The following is a 19,028-nucleotide window of genomic DNA, read 5'->3' as shown; positions in this document are numbered from 1 at the left end:
AGTCGACTGGGCGTCAGACTCGTGGTTTTGGCTCAGGACCTGATCTCAGGGTTGTGGAATCAGGCTCCGCATCAGGCTCTTCACTAAGCGCAGAGTCTGCTTAAGATTCTCTCTCCTTGGGGGATCCCTGGGTGGCTCAGTGGTTTAACGCCTGCCTTCGGCCCAGGGCATGACCCTAGAGTCCTGGGATTGAGTCCTGCATCAGGCTTCCTGCATGGAGCCTGCTTGTCCCTCTGCCTGTGTCTCTGCCTCTCTCTCTCTCTCTCTCTCTCTCTCTCTCTCTCTGTGTGTGTCTCTCATGAATGAATAAATAAAATCTTTAAAAAAAAAAAAAGATTCTCTCTCCTTGAAAGGGGAACTCTCTTATAGTGTTGGGGGGAATGCAAGCTTGTGCAGCCACTCTGGAGAACAATGTGGAGGTTCCTCAAGAAGTTAAAAACAGAGCTACCCTACAACCCAGCAGTTGCACTACTAGATATTTACCCCAAAGATACAAATGTAGTGATCTGAAGGGGCTCATGCCCCAGTGTTCATTGCAGCAATGTGGACAGGAGCCAAACTGTGGAAGGAGCCGAGACGTCTGTCGACAGATGAATGGATAAAGACGAGGTAGCGTATACATACACAAAGGAATATTACTCAGCCATCAGAAAGGATGCAGTCTTACCATTTACATCGATGTGGATGGAACTGGAGGGTATTATGCTGAGAAAAATACGTCAGTCAGAGAAAGACAATTATCATACGGTTTTACTCATGTGGAATAGAAGAAACAGTGCAGAGGATTATAGGGGAAGGGAGGAAAAACTGAATGGGAAGAAATCAGAGAGGGAGACAAACCATGAGAGACTCTTAACTCTATGAAATGAACTGAGGGTTGCTGGAGGGGAGGTGGGGGGGATAGGGTAACCGGGTGATGGGCATTAAGGAGGGCGCGTGATGGGATGAGCACTGGGTGTTACATGCAACTGATAAATTATTGAACACTACATCTGAAACTAATGATGTCCTATATGTCGGCTAATTGAATTTTTTTAAAAAAGGAATCTCTCTCCTCTCCCTCTGCCCCTCCCCTCTCACACTCACGTTCTCTCTCTCTCTCTCAAATAAATACATAAATAAAAGCTTTTTTTAAAAAAAAGAAAGAAATGGATACTGAATTTTATCAAATTCTCTTTCAAAACTTATCCTATATCTCTATCACACTCATGCTGCTATACTCTTCTACCAAATATATTTCTCTTTTCCCCTTTTCCTTTCTTTTACCCTTTCTTTTCACTCCTTTCATTTCCTTCTCAACTGCTTCGGTCACTGACCTTCCAAAGCATCCTACAATGCCGCTGGTGATAGAAACACCTAAAAGGTCTTTTTTTTTTTATAAAAAAAGATTTTATTTATTTCTTTGAGAGAGAAAGAGAGCAGGAGCGCACAAGCAGGGGGAGCAGCAGAGGGAGAAGGAGAAACAGGCTCCCTGCTGAGCAGGGAATCTAATGCCAAAATCTTGACCTGAGCTGAAAGCAGATCCTCAACAGACTGAGCCACCCAGGTGCCCCTAGAAGGTCTTAACCTGATGATAAAGTGGGGCAAAACAAGCACAACTGAGAAGTTAACTGCAAACTAGAAGAAATGGGAGTGGATAAATGGAGCCATCCTCCTCCTCGGTGGATGCCCTTCACTCAACAAAGAAGGAGTAGATGCTGACTTCGAGTTCTTTCTAACTCGATGACATCTCAGAGGAAAACTAAGAAATGTGACTCTTTCCCCAGGCCCGTGGCATATTCTGGAATCCCTTATGCCCCCTGCCAACAAGAAACAAGAATATAAAGAAACCATGGCCAAAGCAATGCCAAGAAACCATGGCAGGGCGGGGTGGGGTGGTGGGGGTATGCGGTAACTGGGTGATGGACATTAAGGAGGGCACATGATGTGCTCAGCGCTGGGCATTATAAAACACTGATGAATCATGACCTCTACCTCTGAAACTAATAATACACTATATATTAATTAATTGAATTTAAATTAAAACAAGCAGCAAACAAAAACTATGGCAGGATTCTTCACCTGGACACTCCTATCCTCCTGCCAGCAAAAACTCAATACAATCCTCTGCATCTTGGTTGTTTCTGCAATATCTAGTTACCTTCTTTCCAGGGAGGCTGGATAGTTCTGAGACTTGTGTTTTGCAAACCACAGCCTGGCAAAAGACCGAGGTGGGCTCTGCCTTTTGGTCTGCCACGTACTCGCGTGGCTTTACTGCACCTCCCACTGATGACACTCCAGGCTAGAGGTTCATGATGCTCAGTTAAGAAACAAAGACCAAGCAACAGCTCCTGAGAGAAAACCACCACATGCAAATATGATTTTTTGAGAAAGGAATGCTAATTTGCTAAAGCAAACAACTTAATTTCAAAGCAGAGTGCTTTATGCAAATCTATTGTACTTCAATACTAACTATTTCAGATCCTGTGGGACGCTGAAGGCAAAATTCCACAGTCCTGGAGAAAGACTTGGGCCCTCTGTTTTTTTTTTTTTTTTTTTTTTTTTTACTCCTGGATAAACCATTGTCCCCATAATGAACAAGTATTGCTTCAGGCAGTGCTATAACTCTGGGTGTCAAAAGCAGTGGAGTTCTCTAGTCTTGGGTAATAAGTCTAGAAATTGTTCCAGGCAGTCACCTTGAAACATGTAAATCAGTTAATCTCCAAGACTCAGCACCAAAAAAAGTACATAAATTCTTTACTGCACCAAAGGAATGTTCCACCTTCCTATGTGATCAGAAATGTGAGTCAAGCGTGTAAATTTAAATACGCTCTGTGATGTCTCATACACGCTGTTACCTATACAATTTCCCTAAGTTGGCTTTCCCGGCTCACCAAAAATATGAGGAGATGATGTAAAATGATCCCTGGATACACTAATTTTATAGAACTTGCGTTAAGTCCGAGATTCTTATGGGTTTGACTTCAACTGAATATTACTGATGGCAATTCTCACAAGCCTTTATTATTGGAAAGCAGCCTGAAGGACTGGGGCAAACGCTTGTCCGACCAAGTTATATATGGTTCAGTTGGAAAATAACTCCACGTGACCCTGTCAAAAGGAGGCCTAGTGGGAAGGGACCAATCATGGTGCTCATTAGTCGTAAAACCTTGAGAAGGTATTAATCCAAACCTCATTCTTAAAATGGGAATATTGGTATCTATCTACCTTGGCGGAATGACGCAAGGTAAGCAATATATGCAGTGCCAACAGACAAAAAGGTGTTGGGTAAATGGATGCTGAAAATGGCCAGGTCAGCCTACGCTGCTGTTCTTGGCAGGTGCTTTCTGATGAACAAGTAGCTGCTCATGAGAATAATAAAAGCACCTAATATTTACTGAGAATTTATTACGTACAAGGCATGGTGCTCAGCTTTGCACATAAACTCTTAATTTAATGATCAGTACAAATGCATGGGATAAGTATCACTTCCTCCATTTCAAGGCTTTATGGATGTGAGATACTTGGAGCTTTATGGATGTGAGCAGTCAGTCGGCCTTCCCATATCATATAATAGCATTCAGTCCTTTGGTTGCAATGACTTTTCATCACAGGTCTATTTCCACTGGCTCGTAGGAGGATTATTGTTGACTTGTGTCCAGGCTATATATAAAATCTGAGATCCAAAAGTAAAATTCTCAGTTCAATCCCCCGTGCAGGCTTCCTACCCCCCTGCCCGGACTTCTCTTGATAACAAACTCAGGTTGTAAAGCTATTTACCGGCAACTAATGCGACATGACCTAAGGACTATCAGGAGATCAAAACTCGATGGAAGAGCCATGAACTTTGTCCAAGATATCTCACTGAACCTTTCTGGACTTTCGTTCCCCTGATTCGAAGATGGAAAACATCCCATCAATAAAACTAGCTGATTTCCTCATTAAATGGAGCTCTGGTATTTGGAGGAGCACTCTATCAGTTTCATACATGATGTCATAAAGTTCTCTACCGTGTGATAGCTCTGTGGTATGTCTGTAAACCAGCACCCCTTCCCTAAGGGGGTTCTGATAAAATTGATAAGCCTATCGCCTCCCTGACATCAATTACTCCAGCAGGAGGGTAACGGTCAAATGACTATTTGAAACTCATCACTATGGCTTCGGTTTGCAAAATGTTGTCTTGGTGTCACTTGGGCTGTGTGGTGACCCTCCCCTCTCAATACAAAGAAGGAGGGGGGTTAGCTCTCTCAGTCCATTAATGGATTCCTTGATTGGCTGATCCTGATGGTAATCTCAGCCTGATGTTTCTCCCATTTTACCCGAAGGTTCACCCGTCCTGGGCTGGACTGAACACTCAGGGTCACTGAGACTCTCCAATCTGATGACTCCAGAAGCCTTAACACTCAAAATAAAATAAATGCGCAAAACCAAATACATCCCAATGACTATCTTGGGGCCATTTTTCTGAAAAGATAGAACTTTTAGCTTACTATCATACTTCTTCTCCAGGAAATGGCCCCGTCCTCCTCCAGCACCTAACAAATAAACCAATGAGGCCTTACACCAAAGCACACTCACACTGCATCTGGCCATGTAACCAGAATGAGAGTCCACTTGGGCCTCTAGCACAATGCCTGGGGACACCATTAGGAAAATGTGCCTTCCACCATGTGAGTACAGGACGCCCAACTCTGTAACCTCAATCTCTTCATCACAAGGACACATCAAAGAAAACAGGAAAATACACAGATACTTGGCAAAAAAAAAAAAAAAAAAGTTATCTTTGGGGGGGAAAAAGGCACAGAGTACATTGAGGAAGAAACAAGAATCTAAGGAAAGTTTTGGAATTGGGGGTTTTTCTAAGTAGGACGGGAAATTTCTCAGCTGTCTAGCTGAGAAGAGAAGCCAACGGGGAAAGGGACAAAGAGGCCAGAGATGTGGACAGAAGCGATGGGGCCAGATTCCCGATGGGCAGAGTGGGCTCAATGGCACAGTGGAGAAGCCTGGGCCCAGAGGAAGGAGCAGAGGGTGTCTCTTGAGGACAAGAAGAACGATGGGCATAAAAAAGTGACGACAAAGAGAAAATTCAATGTGAAGGGAAGTTGAGAGAGGCATTCCGTATTCACGTAAAACAGGGTGTTCTGCCAAGATTTCCCATGGGGTCCTCGGGAGCACGGAGCCAAGAAACATTAGAAACAGCCAGAATAGGTCAGCAGAGGAGTTCCTGTAGTTTCCAATGAAACTTTACCACACACTCTCGCAGTATATAAGCTCCTGAGGAAGTAACTAATGAGAAACATACGGGAAGATTCCAGAAGGCAACTCAACTATGTCAAGCTCAAGTAGGTGTGACCTAAAGCTTCCCTCTTTCCTCTGAGAACCTCCTCCAGTCCAGAGGTGGTCATCATAAAATGCGGAAACACACGAGTCAGAGGTGGTCCTCAGCTCGAGAACTATCCATGAGTCTCAGACGTCCCACATGCATGTGATGAGCATTTCATTCTTCCAGAAAATTCAGAGGGTTGGCGACTTAAAGAGCTGGAATTCTTCATCTCCAGAGTTGCAAACCCCAAGGTCTAAAGAAATCTGAGCCACGACACTGCCTTTGCCCTCCAAATGTCATTACAACAGCTTTATTGAGATAGAATTCACACACACACACACACACACACACACACACACTCACAATTCATCTATTCAGATTGTACAGTTCAGTGGTTTCTAGCAGACTCGCAGAGTTGTGCAACCATCGCCACGACCAATTTCATGACATTTTCATCACCCACAAGAGAAACATCATGCCCATTAGCCATCACGGTTTCCTTTCCTCCCAGTATCATCCCTCCTTCTGGTCCACGGCAACCACTAGCCTAACTTCTGTCCCCGTACAGGTTCCTATTCTTGACACTTCGTATAAACGGAATCATACACTTCGTTTAAAAGGAACCTGTGCCTCCTCCTTCTGTGCCAAAGACTATGCTCTCCCCAGTTAAATGGGTTAGTACTTCTCTTGATTGTCTCCATATCCAGAAGCTGTTGGGCCAAAAGCTTTGCTCCGTGAAGAGCTGAAACTAGGACCGTCCCAGGGGGTAAGGCTGTGCAGTGAGTCCTGCTCTCCATGTGTGCCAAGTTGCAAACAGGTTGGGGCTGGTGGGAAGAACGGAATGTCCCATGACAAAGAGGAGGGGCGCAGAGGGAGCCACGGCCAACAGGAGGAGCTGCCACGGTGCTCCACATGCTGGGGGAACGAAAGTGAAAGAGCACGAAGGAGCAGACAGGAGAAATGCAAAATTCTGGGAAATGATACTAAGCTCTTTAGAATGCTTAGCTTTCAAGAATACAAGCCCCGTGAAGGGCTGGGCTGTCTTTTAAAAACTCTGTGTTTCTTAAATTTGATAAACAAATAAGAAAGCATTGAACCTGGGGATATCAGGTTAAGTCTCCAAAGCCTCCTGTACCGGGGGCAGAGCAAACAGCCAAGCGTGTGTGCAGCCAAAGCCACGTTATAGAAAGTAAAAGCACGTTTCCTGGGCTTAGCTCCCCAAATAGTACCACGGTTAAGTCAAAACCTGTTACATTAAAAACAACAACAAAAACAAAACCCTGTTCCATAAAGCTCCAAGAAACCGTTCAAATTCTACGGTGGTCCTGAAATTCGGTTATGCTTGAGACTGGCTGGAAAAAAGTAGGCCCTTAACTGGGGCCGAGCCCCTTTTTCCATATAAAATAAATAGCCCTGGCTATGCGGTGAGCTCTCTTGGCGCACGGAAGGCAACCTGCTCTGGATGTCCTGGCAGAGGCTGTCATCACTGGTAACACACGCTGCCTCTGAGTATTTACCCGGCCACGTTATTTTTCAGTGAACTACACCACTTTTACCAGTACAAGCCGAAACAGAGCGTGCTCTGACCTTGGGAGAAAAACGGAGACACGTGCATTCAACACGTATCTCGGCTCGAAACCCTTCCCGCAGTCTTGATACTCAGAGCTTAAGAACACTGTCCTCTGGGGCAGCTGGGTAGCAGGCCAACCGATGCCTCCCTGCTGGTGCTTGGGTGAATGTCTCACCCAAGGGGCCACAGAAGCTCGTGATGCCACCAAAAAGGGAACTGAAGAGATAAACACACAGAGCTCTCATTCATTCATCCTCTGCCCCAAATACTCAGGACCCGCTATGCGTCAGCCCTGAGCCGTGCCCTGCAAGTAAGACATTAATTAGAGCTAGCCCCCTGCTCCCATCCATCCCCAGCCTCTAGGATGTCTCTTCTGGAATGATCAAGCTACACTGCCAGATTCCCACAGGCTGCAGGAAGGACAGGGCAATGGTTACTTCCTACATGGCCTAAATGAGCCGGGAAGTAGGGACCGGAGAAAGCCAGGTGGCCCCTCTGGTTCCCTATCGTTAATTCCCAATCTTTTTTTTTTTTTTTTTTTTTTTTTTTAAGATTCGATTTATTTATTTGAGAGATAGAACACACAAACTGGGGGGAGGGGCGGAGGGAGAGAGAGAAGCAGACACTCCACTGAGCTGGGGGTTCGATCCCAGGATCCCAGGACCCCAGGATCATGACCTGAGCCAAACGCAGACACAGACACCTGAACCGACTGAGCCACACAGGCGCCCCGGTTAATTCCCAATCTTTGAGGAAGTTTGTCTACGCCTCCTTCCTAACTGCCAGCCAAGTATAATTCAAATTACTCAAGCTGGCATTCAAGAGCCTACCCCAGTTGTACTACTACTTCCACCTCCAAGAAGCAACTATGAGACAGTCGAACAGAAGTCCTTTCTCTTTCCTCGAATACACCTAACCTTGGTCTTGACTCTTCCTCTGGCCGTGCTACTCCTGCCACCTGGGCAGGGCACACATGTGGTCCTCTGACTACTAAGAGCTCTTTTGCCTGCGTTTTGGCCCAATAACTTCTTCCTATATACTCATCTCTCACCTCCCACCTCCTTCCCTCCCCTTCCACACTTAAGACTAGAAAGTTATCTGTGCATCTACTGCTCCAGACGGTCAGGTGGCAGGTCACTGAATTTATTCCAGGCCCAAAGCAAGGAATTCAACAGAAACCACCCTCTGCTAACCCTCTTGAATGCAAAATGAGTTGTTTTCCTCATTGCACAGATGGGAAACTGAACTTTAGAACGGTCAGGTAAATACTCCAAGGTATCACAGCTAGGAAAGAGTTGAGCAAGGTGTGTTTTGCTCAAATCCTGGATTGTCCTCACTCAACCATTTGCAACACAGTGTGTGCAGGGGACAACTCTTGTACACCACTCCCAGTTTCTCTCTACCTCACCTCCCACTCCCTTCCCTGGTCTGGGTTTCCAACACAGCCCGGGTTCTGGCCAGCTTCTAGACAGATGCAACCTGACAGTGCCCGGTCTCTAGCTGCACCAGGTGCCTCTTCCATCTCTGGATTCCTATTCTCAGAGTGCTCTGGCTGCTGGAATCTGCTGGGCTTGCAGACATGCAGAACCTGGGGTCAAAGCGTGTGGGGCCACCTGTGATCAGTGAACAATGGGGGACAGGAACTGATGAATAACCCCTTTCGTCCCATGGGCACACAATTCTGAGACAGACTTCACAAGGCTCTTAGAAGGTCGATGCAGTGGCCCTGGCCAATGACGGCTGCACTGGCTTTCCCTCCTTCCCTATCTCAGCTGCGCTGTCCATCCCACTTACTGAGATCACAGTCACAAACGAGTCTCTTGCACATAAGCCTCTATTTTGAGCTCTGTGGTCAGAGTCCACACAGAAACATGCAGCAGAAACGTGAGCCAAAGCAGAGGAGGGCTCAGCAGCAGTGTAGGCAGTGAGTGGTACAATCTGCCCTGCCCCTCAGGGCATACGAACCAGAGATCCAATGATGCTTGAGCTACTCTTGGAAGAATGCATGTCTCCCCCGTGGACGTCAGCTAGCTTCCCCTTCTCAGCTACTCCAGTGCTGACATAATGCACCCAGGAATGGCATGGCTCAGGTGACAGGGATGGATGGTGCATGGGTCCAACAGTATGGGCTTCCTCTTACCAATGGCCCAGCATCGCCACTGCTAAATCTCTAACCAACCGACAGCAGAGATGGATGCAATCCCTATAGCGCCTTCAAGGCTATCAGCCAGCCCTTTGGCGGAAGGTCGATTCTAACACGCCACTTCCACTCCGGAGGAGAGGAGGAGATAGCTAATTCATGTTTCCTGGAATTCAAGCCTGCCCACCTACTCCAAATATGGGTTCGCCTTCTCTGCAAGCACACTGTCCAAGGACCTAAGAATGCCTCGCCTACCAGCATGTATCCCATACAATATTGTTGCAGACCAAGGGACCGATTTATGTCAAAGGAGGTGCAACAATGAACCTTATGACCAAGGAGTCGACTAGTTTGATCACGAACCTCATTTTACAAAAGCAGCCAGTTTAACTGAATTGTGAAATGGCCTGCCAAAGGCTCAGGCAATAGCTTAAGTTAGAGCACTAGCATACTTAGGGCACTAGGTTGGTTAGAGCACCAACACAGTTAGGGCACAGGCATATTTAGAGCATTAGCTTAGTTAGGGCACCAGCACAGTTAGGGCACTAGCTTATTAGAGCACTAGAATCACCTTGACCCCATGCCCCATCCCTCGAACTTCTGCAAAGAGCCTTTTTTCCTTTCAGAGCAGGCAATGGTGTCGAGATCTGAGTACTAGGTGTGTTCACTGTTACTTGAGTATCATTTCTTCTTGGCCCTTTCACCAATCAGAGGTGGAAAATACATGCATGTTATGTACATCTATACCCAGATATTAAAAATGCACATACGTGCACATCTGCACATGAACATACGTATGCACATCCAGGTGTGTATTTTAGAAATCATGAATTCATACCAATACGGCCAATTCCAATCCATCCCCCCAGGGTTCTTTTTGTTCTCTCTCATTTGCTCAGTCCCATAACACACCTAAAAGAGTGTCAAGATAGCTCTCTCCATCCTACTGCATGGTTTTCATTTTAAGAGTGATCAAATTTTGACAGCAAGCTCCCCAGAAGAGTTACACTCCTGCCGTATTTGTCAGCAACATCTCACACACCCATGCCAGAACCGATCTCTGGCAAAGGACATGGGGCCACCTTGATTGGCTCATTCCAACCATCCTCCCCACCACCTCCACTCCTGGGGCTGGAGGGGTCAGGGTCTCCTCTCAAGCACACCATCACATGGAGGAGGGTGAGACACCTAAAGCATGTAGGGTTTATAGTAGTCTCAAGGAAGGGGGCTGTGTGGAATGTGGGTATTGGGGAGGAAACCAGCTGTACGGCCACATGAGCCTACAATCCATAGAGTAGATCGGGCCACATAAATCCTCTGAAATTATAAGCAAAATGTCTCCATGTGTGCAAACGCATAATTCTCCAGGGAGAGGATCTTCAGTCATCTTCATTTCTCCTTCACCTTAAATTTGCAGAGCACAAGAGGTTTCCAGGAACTTAGAGCCCAATTCAGAAATGCAAGAGTTTCCCCAATCTCATTTATTACATCCCTGCTCCTAGGGCAGAAATCAGAGAACGGCATGGCCTTTGTCAGAACACAAATGTCTGTCTCAATCTGAATCCTTCTTGAGCCTGACTTCAGGCTTCTAGGACAATTAAGGGGCACTAAATCTTCTTCGAATTAGACATGCTGTCTCTAAACTCTCTTTCTTCTAAAGAAAAGGGGGACCTAGCGGGAGTCTCCGAAGAAATAAAGGGAGCAGAAGTGCACACTGCCATGAAAGAAGAAGAAAATCAGTGGTTTAGGAAAAACCAAAGAGCAAATGTCAAGGCAGCTTGTCAGTGTCAACCTGGTCTCAGGATTTTATCCCACTGGCCCCAAACGCAGCGTTCAGAGCCCTAGAAGTATTACCACCATCTGGGGCAGCTGTGGGCATAGAAAGAGCTCCCCAGTCCAGAGCTTTAATCCTCTAGGGTTCCTTCAACAGTTGCATTGATCTGTCTGAAAAGGCCGAATACAAAGGCATCTACTGCAGTCGCTGCAGGATAGGGAGCGGCATGGAGCATTAAAAAGCATGTGCCCTTGGGTGTGGCGCTTAAATTTTTGCCAGGCGGACAACTGCTGTGCAGAGATGAAATCACAGAATCCAGATTTGACTTGGCCACCTCGGTGACAGAGTGACCCTATAAAATGATCATCCCAAATGAGGAACTTTGGAGAATGAAAGAGGACACGGTTAATGAATAAAGCAAGGCAAGGGGTGTGAAGAGGGGCAATGTTGGCAAACCCCGGTGCTTCGTAAATCTCGGCTCTGCTCTCCCCTCCGCAGCACCTGCATGGGCCTTACGCTGTGCTCAGCATCACAGAGGATAGAAATGAAATTAAAATAAAATAGCATAGGGGTGCCTGGGTGGCTCAGTGCGTTAAGCATCTGCCTTCAGCTCAGGTCATGATCGCGGGGTCCTAGGATTGAGGCCCGCATCGGGCTTCAGGCCCAGCAGGAGTCTGCTTGTTCCTCTGCCCCTCCCTCCCCCCAGCTTGGGTACTCTCACTCTCTCTTTCTCTCTCAAATAAATAAACAAAATCTTTTTTAAAAAATTAGAAACAGGGTACCTGGTGGCTCAAGTGGTTGAGCGTCTGCCTTTGGCTCAGGTCATGATCCCAGGATCCTGGGATCAAGTCCCATATCAGGCTCCCCAGAGGGAGCCTGCTTCTCCCTCTACCTGTGTCTCTGCCTGTCTCTCTCTCTCTCTGTGTGTGTGTGTCTCTCATGAATAAATACATAAAATCTTTTTAAAAAATTAAAAATAAGTAAAATAGCATGTTACAGCACACCACACCAGGTTGTCCTGGCCCATAAGGAGCCATCTCTCTTCATTCTAATGCTACTCTGTCTTGAAAATAACCACCTTGGTAGCCTGAAAACCAAACTTCACTGATGTTCTCTCAGAGCTAAGGCATTAGGACCATTTGCAGGCTTTGGTTTTTAAATCTTTGATTCAGGATGTATCCAAGTGACTCACTGGACTATTTTGGTCTTGGGAATGAAGTTGCTTTCAGAAAATCTTGCTGCAATCACACATACCAGGGTAGACGGGAGGCCCTCCTAACAGAAGCTGGAACATCTGCCTGAGGTTGGGGAAACCACACAGATCTGAGCAGGTACTCACTGCAAATCTCTGGAGCCCTGGTCATATTTCTACACTTTAAAGTCATCTCCAAATACTCCCCTGGATCAATAAGCATGTACACTCATTAACCTTCATTTTCTAGCTCTCTTGACTAAAAAAAAAAAAAAAAAAAAAAAAAATCAAAACTCAACTCCCTGTTTTTTTTTTTTTCTCTCTTCATCGTTGGCCAAAAGAAAAAATAAAAGGAAATTTTAAAAGATGTCTTACCACTGATGCTTAAAGAATAATAAATTACTCCTTAAAACAAGTACCATGGATTTTCTAAGTTCAAAAGTAGACAATATTTAGTGGAAAATAAAATAAGGAATAGAAAATAAGGAATAGAAAATTCCTTATTTACTGGAATAGAAAATAAGGAAAGCTATGAAGAAGAAAATTGAAATGACTCAAATTCCACTGCCCGGGCCACACTGTTGCTAATATTTTGGGGCGCTACTTCGTGGTCATTTTCGTACACAGATCTATAAGTATATACTTATACAGATACAGCATTTTCTCATAAAATTAAGACCATACCGTGTGTGCGATTTTTAACAGTTTCCATCCCTTAGCATTTCACCATGAACATTTTCCTTCGCAGACATTAACCGCATCTTTGTAGATCTTTTCTCAGTTGCACAAGATTCCATCCGAAACACTACAAATACTGCTTAGAAATATATGTATTTATTCCTGATGGTGAAGTGACCAGTTGCATAGCTAGCATGCCTTAGAAGCGCATGTGAAACGGGTTTGGCTCTTTACAAAGAACAAGTTGACAACTGATTTGCTAAGTCACCCGGTTTCACAGAACTTTGAAATCAATCCACTTAGAACACCACCGGCCTCTGACACAGGTAAGGGACTTAAAGTCATGGTTGTATCAGAATACCTCTCTCGAAAGACTGTTCGAAGAACAGAAGGACATGCTCTGGAAAGGAAGACCGGCCAGATACTACAGCTTCTAGAGAAAGCCATCACCCTAAGATCATACAAAATAATGGACACATTTTAATGCCTTCTACAGGTTTTCCTGCCAGGTAATGGTGACACAGAAGTGACTAGGGCTATAATCTTTCTCCAGAGGACTGCAAAGCCTACAGGATGATCCAGAATCAAAGCAGGGACAGAGAATGCATGGCCTGCTGGGATTTGGCCGTAGATTGTGGGCAAAATAGTCAAAACAGGTCAATGAGAAGTACAATAACGGGTCATGTACACTAAATAGATGGATATTTTTCCATCCCACTCTAATATTTGCTTGATATACCTGCTGTGATACCGTTAAGTTCAACAAACAGTTGAGCTTATTTATTTATTTATTGAGCTTATTGAGCTTATTTATTGAGCTATTTATTTATTTATTTGAAGATTTTGGGGGATCCCTGGGTGGCTGGGGGATCCCTGGGTGGCTGGGGGATCCCTGGGTGGCTCAGCGGTTTAGCACCTGCCTTTGGCCCAGGGCGTGATCCTGGGGACCCTGGATCAAGTCCCACGTCGGGCTCCCTGCATGGAGCCTGCTTCTCCCTCCACCTGTGTCTCAGCCTCTTTCTCTCTCTGTGTCTCTCATGAATAAATAAATAAAATCTTAAAAAAAAAAGATTTTATTTATTTATTTGAGAAAGAGCAGGGATAGGGGCAGAAGGAGACAGGGAAGCAGGCTACTCTGACCGGCATGGAGCCCCACACAGGGCTCGATCCCAGGACCCAAGATCATGACCTCGGCTGATATCAGAGAACACTGATGTCAACTGAGCCACCCAGGCACCCCTTATTGAGTTTTTTAGACACACAAGCACTGTGCTAGGTGCTATGGATACAAAGATGGAAGATACATGCCTCCTGCCCTCAACAAATTCACATTTTAGTACAGATCACAGATATACAACACACAATTCCATTAGGAGTAATAGTAGTGAAAGCAGGGAGCTCTGAGTGCAACTGAACAGCTAACTAACCCGGGTGAGGGTGTGTCTCAAGGCTGGTTGCTGGAGAGCTGCAGGTGGGAGTGGCGCCAGAGGTGGAGCACTAGAGGTGGAGCACTGCAGGCAGGAGTAGCAGGGGTAAGGGAAAGTTAGAAGAGGTGAGATATTCCAGTAAAAGAAGTGAGCAAACAAGAAGTCAAAAGCAGAGAGGTGTGGTGTGTCCAGAGGTTTCTAAGGAATGGGTGAGGCTACAGTGTGCAATCCTAAGCCAAGTACCCAGAAATGGAGACAGAGATAAGCAGAGAGGGCCGGTGAAGGGTTTGAGGCCACCAGCTGGAATGATCACAGCTGTTTCAGATGATAGCCCTGCTTCATATTTGAAGAAATGGAAAGTATGAGATGGGATCTCACTCATCTCTCGTCACAGTGTCAGAAAGTTCCCTTTCTCCTTTCTACACAAAGGTTGGCACATCCCTCCCATCAAAGGCCAACTGCTCCACTGGGCTCTGGATCCACCCTCAGAAGGATTCCAGGGCTTCAGGTGTTCTCTCCCTGATGATACGACCCTGTATTCCCATCGTGCTACTCTTGCAGGTTTATTCCCCCCAGTGAACAGCTATGTTCTTGTATCTGCCCTAAACAACCCTTCACTCCATTCCACATCCCCTCCAGTCCTGATTCCAGTTCTCTACAGAGTTGCCCACATACGGAGTTGTTTCTACTTCCTAACTTCTCCTTCATCGCCCAACGCACCATGATATGGCTCTTTCCTGCCATCATGCCCCTGAGAAAGCACTGTCCAGGTCCTAACCATCTCTCTGGATATTCTTCCCATTTTACTCAACCTCTGTAGTAGACAGAATAACGCAACCCTCCAAAGAAGTCCACATCCAGAACTTGGGAAGACGTTACCTTACACAGCAAAAGGAACTTGGCATGTGTGTCTAAGGCCAAAAACACTAATATAGGGCGATTACCTGGATTGTTTAGATGGGCCCAATCTAAGCAGGAATCCTTCAAGGTGAAAGAGAAAAAGAGAATGGTCAAAATCACTTCCTCATCTCAACAGGTGACCTCCCCTCCATTCAGTTGTTCAGACCAACCATCCTGAATCTCCTCCTGTTCTTTTGTCCTAGTGTCTAATCCCATAGAAGACCCTATGGACTTTACCTCCCAAAGATATTTCAAATCTGCCCACATTTCTCCATCTCTCTTACTAACACCTTGGTCTACACTACATCACATCTTACCTGGGCTCCTTCAACAGCCTCCTACCTTGTCACCACACTTCGCCTTTTATCCTCCTCTGACCTATGCCCCACAAGGGCAAGAGGAGGAGTGAAATGTAAATTGGGTAAAACTGTACCTGTACTTTGAATTCCTCAGTAGTTCACCATTAAACTTAAAATGCACTCCTACTGTAGCCTTCAAGGCCTTGTGTCATGTGATTCCCCCATTTCTCTGCTCTTATCTCAAATCGCTCTGCTTTGAGGGATCTGCACATTAATCATTCTCGTCTAGTTTTTTGGTTCTTTGATCCCACCAAGCTCTTGCACATCTCAGGGTCTCTGCACATACTGTCTTTTCTGCCCAAAACATTTTTTTTCCCCACTAGAGTTATTGCCCTTCTAGATCCTTTTTATCCTTTTTATCTCAGCTTGAATGTCATCAGCAAAGGGAGCCTCGCTTGTCCACAGCATGCAAAGCATGTCCACCTTGCTATCCTCCATCTCAAATCCTTGTTGGTTTCCTTTATGATATCATACAGTTTATAAACATGTTAGTCATCTGTCTGGGTACATGGCTTTGTTGGTCTTCAGCACTAGAAAATAAGCTCTGTGACAGAAGAAACAGTGATTAGTTCACTCTTTTAACCCCAGCCCTGAGAAGAGAGTGATTGGCCTGTAACTGGTTGCTGAATTACTGACTTCTTTACTCATCCCGAGGGCCAACAGAGAGGGAAGCAGGATGGGGAGCAAGAATGGAGGCGGGAAAACTTACTGAAAGCCTATGGCAGAGATCCAAGTAGGAGGAGGGAGGAGCCTGGGCATGATCAGTGACAGTACTGATGGAGAGGAGGAAAATCGAATTACATTAAAAAGATCTTCCTAGCAGAAACAGGAGGTACCAACTGGGAACAAGCACACAGGAGAAGCAAATTTGAGAAGCCAAGAATGGATGGGCTTGGGTTGGAGTAGAGTGAGGTTGAGGGACCATCCCAGTAAAGAAACTCAGCAAACAAGGGTCTATTTAGATCTAAAGCTTCAGGGAAAATGATTGGACAAGCAACCAAGATTTGAGTCATGTTGTTATATACAGAAACATACATAGTAATGTTTTGATTGTATAGTATTTCTAGGATGTTCCTAGTTGTCTCATCAAACAGGCCAAGTCTAAAACCACTGTTTAATGCTCACCCCAGCAGCAGTGAAAATGGAAAGGGACTCAGTCCAGAGCCTTTCTCTAGAAGAACCAACCAATACACAATGAAAGGAAACTCACCACAATGGCATTTCAGAGCCCCATACAACCTCCTTTCCTCCCACCTCTTCCCCCTTGGCCATCTTAAACCTTCCTGGCTACAGATGGCCCATTTCCTAACATGCATCAACCCCAAAGTACCAAGTGGCTATGCCTGCAGAGCAGACCAACTGGATACTTTTAAACATGATATATAACACCAGTTCAGGATTTCTCCCTGAGAAATCTTAAAACACAGATACTAACATTTTCTAGTCTCCTCCTATATATGTTTATCATATATGGTAACTCTTCCTTTACTTAACCCCATATTCTTTGCCTTATTGAGATCCCTTTACCCTGCCAGATTTGCAAGATGAGCAAATAACTGGCTAAATGATACCCAGTTTCAAGTAAAGCACCAACCAGAAGCACAGGATGGGGTCCAGTAAGATGACCAGCTCAGGGAGATAAGTGGGCAGGCGATTGCCTATAGATTTATAGAACATAGAAACATCATTTTATGTAAGACTTTGTGTTTGCAGTAGTCAGTTCAGTTAGCCCATCTGGGGTCTCAACAAGGTCTAGATCAACCAGGAATTCCTGCCTAGATATAGCTCAATTTCATATACACAGATTGCAACCCTAACCACTCCCACTGGCTCCAGTCATTCAAAACAGCTGCCTATCATTCCTTCATTTATTCAGTCAACCAACAAATATCATCAAGGAGTTATTATGTGTCATGCCCAGTAGAAGTCTTTAAAAATAAAGAAACCTTTTCCCCTCCTAAATGGGCATATAACCTGGTAGAGAAGATAAAAAAGGAACCCAAATAAAAACAGAATAAGTAGTCAGTGTTTAAAATAGGGAAAATGTTATGTTAAATATGGTACACGTAATAACTCATTTATCTTCATGAAAATATAACCAACCATTATCATCCCCATTTTACAGATGAAGAAACAGACCAAAGGGGAAACAGTTCACATGCCCCAGAGCTAGGACTTGGGAGCCAAAAGTCTACCTTCAGAGTTCATTTTCTTCACTATTAAGTAAACTGAGCCCATACTTTATCATTTAAACAGGGACACTTTTGTAAGAGGTGGTAGGAAAAGTGATAAAAATTACACAATAGTTTAAATATTTATTTAAACTATTTTATTTATTTATTTTTAAAGATTTTATTTATTTATTCATGAGAGACACACAGAGAGAGAGAGAGAGAGGCAGAGACACAGGCAGAGGGAGAAGCAGGCTCTATGCCGGGAGCCCAACGTAGGACTTGATCCCGGGACCTCAGGATCACGCCCTGGGCCGAAGGCAGGCACTCAACCGCTGAGCCACCCAGGGATCCTATTTAAACTATTTTATTGATCCAATTGATCAATGGATTGGTTTCATTACAGTGGTGAACCTCTACAACCCAAACTTACTGAAAGCTATTTTCAAAATGAAATTCTTTCTAAACACACACACACACACACACACACACACACACACACGTGCACTAAAGCAAAATGTACATTATGAAATGACATAAGCAGAATTATTTTTCTTGGCAAGGGTTCGCATCCTTTAAGTCAGTTTCTAAGCCATGGAGCCTCTAACACTGTGTCTCGTGGAACACAGCTTGGGCCACAGTGGTATAGTGGTATCCAGTTCTTCTCCCACCATCTAAGCCTGGAAGCAGCTAGCCAACTCTGACCACTTGGATTTATTAGTCGGCAAGCCCTCTGGGACAAGCAAGGAAACGAGAGAAGTCATTGCTGGTCATCTTTTGGATGCATCCTGGCACTAACGTCCAATTCTGCTTGCTGCAAGCAGCTCGCAGCTCGCACTCTGCTAGAGATCACAGCAGAAGCCGAAATTAGAGAGTGGTAGTCTCTCAAACCCATCCTGGCTTGGTTTAATGCAACTATGAGATAATGAGACTCTGTTTAAAAAATAAATAAATATAAAAATAAAAATCTGGGATAAATGCTAAACCAGATGGAATGAGGGACAAAGGAGTATTCCAAGAGTGCCCTGGGCAAATCAGAGTGCCTGCTGTCTAACTACTGAGCTCTACTAACTCATCAACCCCCATAACAGGAAGCAGATGTCAGAAGAAACTACCACAAGGAAGCTTCAAACATGTGCGAGAGAGATGACCTCTGGGATGGGTAATTAAGAAAGCTTTTTTTTTTTTTTTTTTTTTTGCCCTTTATTACAAGAAATTTTAAACATACACAAAGGAGAACAATCCAACGAGCCCCTATGTGCCTATCACCCTTCTTTAAAAAATATCAATTCTTGACCAGTTTTGCTTCATCTATGCCCCCGCCCCTACTTCTTTAAAGGGAATCCCAGACATCTTATAATTGCTTCTGTATGTTGTTCCACATGTACTCCTGGATACAAGGGAAAACTCTACCCATGAAATATCTCTCGAGCTAATTCTTAGACATGACTTCCTAAAGGCAGATATGGAGAAAAGAGCAGGCTAAGGGCAAGGGGAAGGAAAGCAGGAAGCAAA

The 19,028-nt window shown here is 44.9% G+C and overlaps 1 protein-coding gene across 2 annotated transcripts in view; it reads right to left on the bottom strand.

Annotated features, from left to right (window-relative positions):
- The window catches only part of MAP2K6 (mitogen-activated protein kinase kinase 6), a 121,398-nt gene that overhangs the window by 57,465 nt on the left and 44,905 nt on the right, over positions 1-19,028 (bottom strand). The gene's annotated exons all lie outside the window — the stretch shown is intronic.

Source organism: Nyctereutes procyonoides, unplaced genomic scaffold, assembly GCF_905146905.1.
Source record: "Nyctereutes procyonoides isolate TBG_1078 unplaced genomic scaffold, NYPRO_anot_genome, whole genome shotgun sequence".
In the NCBI taxonomy this organism is placed as follows: Eukaryota; Metazoa; Chordata; class Mammalia; order Carnivora; family Canidae; genus Nyctereutes; species Nyctereutes procyonoides.
The sequence above is the reverse complement of the archived record's forward strand: the minus strand, read 5'-3'. Positions and strand labels throughout refer to the sequence as shown.